The sequence below is a fragment of the Macrotis lagotis genome, chromosome 1, assembly GCF_037893015.1.
Source record: "Macrotis lagotis isolate mMagLag1 chromosome 1, bilby.v1.9.chrom.fasta, whole genome shotgun sequence".
Classification (NCBI taxonomy): domain Eukaryota; kingdom Metazoa; phylum Chordata; class Mammalia; order Peramelemorphia; family Peramelidae; genus Macrotis; species Macrotis lagotis.
In genome coordinates this window covers 98,688,273-98,694,272 of record NC_133658.1, presented here as the reverse complement: position 1 = coordinate 98,694,272, position 6,000 = coordinate 98,688,273, and positions in this window count along the sequence as shown.

The following is a 6,000-nucleotide window of genomic DNA, read 5'->3' as shown; positions in this document are numbered from 1 at the left end:
ACATATACGAATCAATGGATGGCACTTCCCATTGACCATTTCCTCCACTGTAGCCCATTGTCTGGCTGCCCTTTGCTTTTTAAAATATAAATATTTTATTTTTCCAATTATATACAATAAAATTTTCTACTAATCATTTTTGCAAGGTTTTGAATTTTATAATTTTCTCCCCTCCCTCCCTTCCTTCCCCCTTACTCCTAGCCCCCAACAGAAGGTGGCCTGATAGTCTTTACATTTGTTTCCATGATATGCATATATCAAAATTGAATGTGTAGGGGCGGCTAGGTGGCGCAGTGGATAAAGCACCCCCTGGAGTCAGGAGTACCTGGGTTCAAATCTGGTCTCAGACACTTAATAATTACCTAGCCGTGTGGCCTTGGGCAAGCCACTTAACCCCGTTTGCCTTGCAAAAAAATAAATCTTAAAAAAAATTGAATGCGTTAAGAGAAAAAACATATTCTTAAGGAAGAAAGAAAATAGTAGGAAAAGTAAAATTATGGAATACATAAGATGATTTTTTTTAAAAATTGAAGATAATCTTTGGTCTTTGTTTAAACTCTACAGTTCATTCTCCGGATAGAGATGGTATTTTCCATCACAGATCCCCTAAAATTGATCCTGATTATTGCACTGATGGAGTGAACAAGACCATCAAGGTTGATCATTACCCCATGTTGTTGTTAGGGTGTGCAATGTTCTTCTGGTTCTGCTCATCTCACTCAACATCAATTCATTCAAGTTCTGGCTGCCCTTTGCAATGATTCCACTCTCCCTTCTATGAAAGGTACTTTTTCCTTCTCCCTCCTGACCCTTCAGATTATCAGTTAATTGAGAACTGAGACATGAAGCATGTGTCAAATCTATCTTTGCATTCATATGTGACTGTGGTTAGTTCACAACCTCTCAGGGCTTTGGCTTCCTCATTCTTTTTTTTTTTTTAGGGTTTTTCAAGGCAAACGGGGTTAAGTGGCTTGCCCAAGGCCACACGGCTAGGTAATTATTAAGTGTCTGAGACCAGATTTGAACCCAGGTACTCCTGACTCCAGGGCCGGTGCTTTATCCACTACGCCACCTAGCCGCCCCTGGCTTCCTCATTCTTAAAATGAGGCAACTGCAAATGCAATGTTGGATCAGATTATCTCAGAGGTTCCTTCCAGGAACAAATCTATGATCCTATGATTTTTAGTAGTGAACCCTGAATAAATATTTGTTGATTGGAAATGAGCTGAGAGAATTGAAATAGTATTGGATTAAGATTCAGACAACCTGGATTTGTAGACTGATTATTCTAACAGTATGACCTTGGACAGGTTCCTTCAACTTCTCCACTCCTCAGTTCTTTCATCTATAAAGTGAGGAAGTGGGATTTGAAGCTTTATAATCTCTTCTAGCTCTAAACCTATTATCCTATAAATTGGAAGGGTTATTACTTAGAGACCAGTTACTCTTTCACCCTTTTATTGAATAGAGAAGGAAACTGATGCTAAAGAGTGGTCATATGACATAATCAATAGGATCAAATAGGATTCAAAGCCAGGGATTTTTATTCTGAACCTACTGTTCTTTCCAAGATTCACATCATGTTCTAACATAGGATATTTTCAGTTACATCCTTTCAGAAGATATGAGGTTTGATTATATGTTTCAAAGAGATAGTCAGCATTAACTTATCTTTGCAATATTCACTTGTTAAGGGGCATCTAGGTGACAGTGGATAGGGCACTGACCTTGGAGTCAGGAGTACTGGAGTTCAAATCTGGCCTCAGACACTTAATAATTAACTCACTGTGTGGCCTTGGGCAAGCCACTTAACCCCATTGCCTTGCAAAAAAATTCTAAAGAAAAGATTCACTTGTTAAAAGTTTTACAAAATTTTCTTGGTATTTGCTAATGGGAACAATATGTAGATTTACAGCATTTATCAGGCTTCTCAGAACTCCAATGTTCTCCCATTTATTCCCACCCTCTCATTCTCCATGCTTTAGCTCAGATCATTTATTTTTATTTTGATACATTTTTCACTCACTTCTGCTTACCTAAATTTAAAGCCCATTGCCATTGATTCATTACAAGAGAGAAAAATCAGGCAAAATATGTGTTTTATGTACCTTATTATACTCCTTAAATCCACCACCTTTCTACTAAGGGACTGAAACATGCTTCTCTATTACCCTTCTGAAATCATTATTAGTCACTACACTAATTAGAATTTTGAGGTTTTTCTATATTGTTTTGCATTACATTTTTGTGGTCCTTTGTGTAAATTCTTCTCCTGGTTCTATTTACTTTATCTTCCTGATCTCAAACAAACTCTCCAAAGTTTCCTTGAATTCTTTGGAATCCCTATTTCTTAAAACATAGTAATATTCCTTTATGATGGCATTTGTTTTACATTCTCAAAGAAGACCATGACATCCAGGGAGGTGATGCCACGACAAGCATATGAATTGACTTGAGTGAGACAGTGCTGTGCTAAGTCACCAGCCTCATTTTCTCCTCAGGAGCCATCTGGATCATGAAGACTAGAGACAAGACTGGATGGAAGGCATTTAGGATTCAGTGGCTTGCCCAAGGTCACACAGCTAGCAGGTATCAAGTGTCTGAGCTGGATTTGAACTCCTGTCCTATTGATTCCAAGGTCAGTGTTCTATCCATTGTGCCACCTAGCTGCTCAATATTCCTTTATATCTGCATATGATAACCTTTTTGGTCAAATGAATTCTATTTATTTTCTTTTTTTCACTGTCCCCTGAATGCCACTATACCTTATATCTGTCACATGAAGGTAGGTTAGTTTTACTGTCTCCTTATTTATTTTTCTGGAGTATCAACTTGGTTAGTCATTTCTGTTCTGTCATTTCTAGAACACAAAATAATTTAAGCTTTTACATGTAAATGTAATTTTTCTTAGCAAAAAAAATATAAAAGGGGCGGCTAGGTGGAGCAGTGGATAGAGCACCAGCCTTGGATTCAGGAGTACCTGGGTTCAAATCCAACCTCAGACACTTAATAATTACCTAGCCGTGTGGCCTTGGGCAAGCCACTTAACCCCATTGCCTTGAAAAATCTAAAAAAAAAATACAAAAAATAGGAGTTGAGCTATCCTTTTCTCTGTTATCAGTTATCATCATCCCACTTACCCTAAGCAAAGATACTCATCTTTCTTTTCTCCCCATATAGGTAAAACAAAACAAAGCAAAAACCCCCAAGAAAAAAATCCCAACCCTTTTTTTCTTTGCCATTCTCAATTCTTTCTTAATTTTAACATTCCTGAATATTTATATTAGATAATTTCACATTTATATTTATTTTCTATTCCTTTGCTTTGCTTCCATTTTCTAAACATTTCTCTTTAAAGCAAAATTGATCGACAAATTTCCTATGCATACACATCTGGCTCTTCAAAATAACCCAATTTTCCCTCCTCAATGATATTGTTTCTCTATTTGTCTTCAGAATTTCATTCTCAAGCATTTTCTATCCTTCTTGTGCTGATTCCCCCCTGAAGTATTTTATATTATTTCCTCTAAACCCTTTGAAATCTACTTTTTCTGAATCTAGGGTACATTTCAGGCTATGTCTCAATTTCCTTTCTTCTTTATCTTTATCTTTATCTTTATTCTTTATCTTTTATGATGGAATAATCCAAAGTAACCAGTGCCTTCCTCTTTATAAGAATAAAAGTACATACTAGAATGGAAGAATAGAAAGGGGGAAAAGGGGACTAGAGAAGAGAAAAGAAGGATGGGGAAAATTATCTTACATAATTATAAGTATATAAGAGTATAAGTAGAAATCCATAAAAATGAGGAAAGAGGGAGCAAGTGATGACATGAACCTCATTTTCATTTGAATTATCCAAAGGAAGGAAAAACACACACACAGAATTGGATACAAAAATACCTTTCACTCAACAGAAGAAGAGAAGGGGAAGCAGAGAAAGGAAAGGGGGGAATAAGAGGGAAGCAAGATTAAGGGAAGGATTAGTTCTGAGGAAAACAAGTTCTAACTAAGAATGAACAAAAATATTTATAGCAGCTCTTTTTGAGGTGGAAAAGAATTGGAAATTGAAGGGGTACCCATGGGGAATGGACAAACAAATTAGAGTATATATATGTTGGATAGCATTGTGCTAAAAGGAAGGATAAAAGGGATAGTTTCAGGAAAAAAAATGGGAAGACTTGTATGAACTGATGCAGAGTGAGGTAAACCGAAGGAAGAGAAAAATGTAAATTGTAACAATATTGTAAAAATACAAATACCTTTTAAAGACTTAGGAACTCAGATCAATGCAAAAATCAAACATGATCTCATCTTCTATAAGAAATCTTTCCAGCCCCTTTTAAATTTAATGCCTTTCATCTCTTACTTCCTATTTATTCTGTGTACAGCTATTTTGTACAAATTTGCTTGTTTCCCTCATTAGATTGTGAGCCCCTTGTGTTCAGAGACTGTCTTTGAACTCTTTTTGTATATCTAGAATTTAGAACCAACAGTGCCTGACCCACAGTAGGCACTTAATAAATTTTTATTGACTGATTGAACTCAGAAAATCAATGAAGAAACATGCTACTCACCTCCTGAAAGAGGTGATAAAGTTATAGTGCAGATTGAGACACATCCACATCCACACACACACACACACACACACACACACACACACACACACACACACATATTAAGACAAATCTATCTATCTATCTATTGATATGTGTGTGTGTGTGTGTGTGTGTGCTTGACTATACATGTTGTAAAAAATTTTTTTTTTCTCAATTGAAGATGGTGAGAGGTGGGAGGGAGAGAAGGTGGGATGGCTATTTGAAAAATATTTAATTAAAAAATTCTTAATTGAAGGAAATGCTATATTTTAACTTAGACATTAGTGAAATTTTAAAATTGTAATTTTTTTCCCCTTACAAAACTCATAAGCCTCTGAAATCTACCCAGATCCCAGGTTAAGAATCCTTTTTCTATAGTATCTACTTTAGGGGATAAATATAAATAGTCTCTACTCCCCTTTGATTAGATTTTTAAGACACCTGGCAAATTCATTCCTACCAACCATTGTCAGGTTTACTACATCTCTGGTAAGGAATCTGTCAATTCTATATTATAAGCTATGTTCCAGAAATGCAAATTCCATTCTCAGACATCACCTTCTAAGCCAGCTGTCCATTTCCCAAATTAATTTTTCTTTTCTGCATCTCTTGTTTTCAGTGGGCAATAGTGAGGAAAACACAATCTGTGTCCCTCTGGTCTTCAGTTTCCTGCCCAAGATTTCATACTCATTGACAATCCTTTTTAAATTGTTCCTGGAAGTGTTATTTGTGCCTACATGCATTGCCAAAAGTGGATAGCTGTCACTTATTTGGGGAAGTTTGCTGATATATTTTATATATATGTACCAGGAAACTTAATAGCTTCATCTATTGTTATCAGATCATCAGATCATTGCATAAATACCCCTGGTTAGGGAATAGCCAACTACTACTACTCTTCTCTTAATTCTTCTTCTTCTTAGTACATAAGCTTGCTCCTGACAGTACTAATTGTAGAGTGTATCTTTCTTCTCAGGATATCACTCCAGGATGCGTCATCATCTTGACAAAGCTTAAATCTCCATTCTTCAACCTCAGATTCCTTAATCTTTGGTACTGAAGCCTCATTTCTATTTGCCTTCCATTTTTCCTTACAATCTGGAGAGTAGAAAATCATTTTTTGAATCTTTTCCCCTTTCCATCCAGGAGGGAGACACCCTTCCCTTAGAAAACGGATAAGAGGGGCGGCTAGGTGGCGTAGTGGATAAAGCACCAACCTGGGAGTCAGGAGTGCCTGGGTTTAAATCCGGTTTCAGACACTTAATTGCCTAGCTGTGTGGTCTTGGGCAAACCACTTAACCCCATTTGCCTTGCAAAAACCTAAAAAAAAAAAAAAGAAAAGAAAACAGATAAGAGTCACTTGACTGAGACAGAAATACAGATCTGTCACACTCAATGAAAG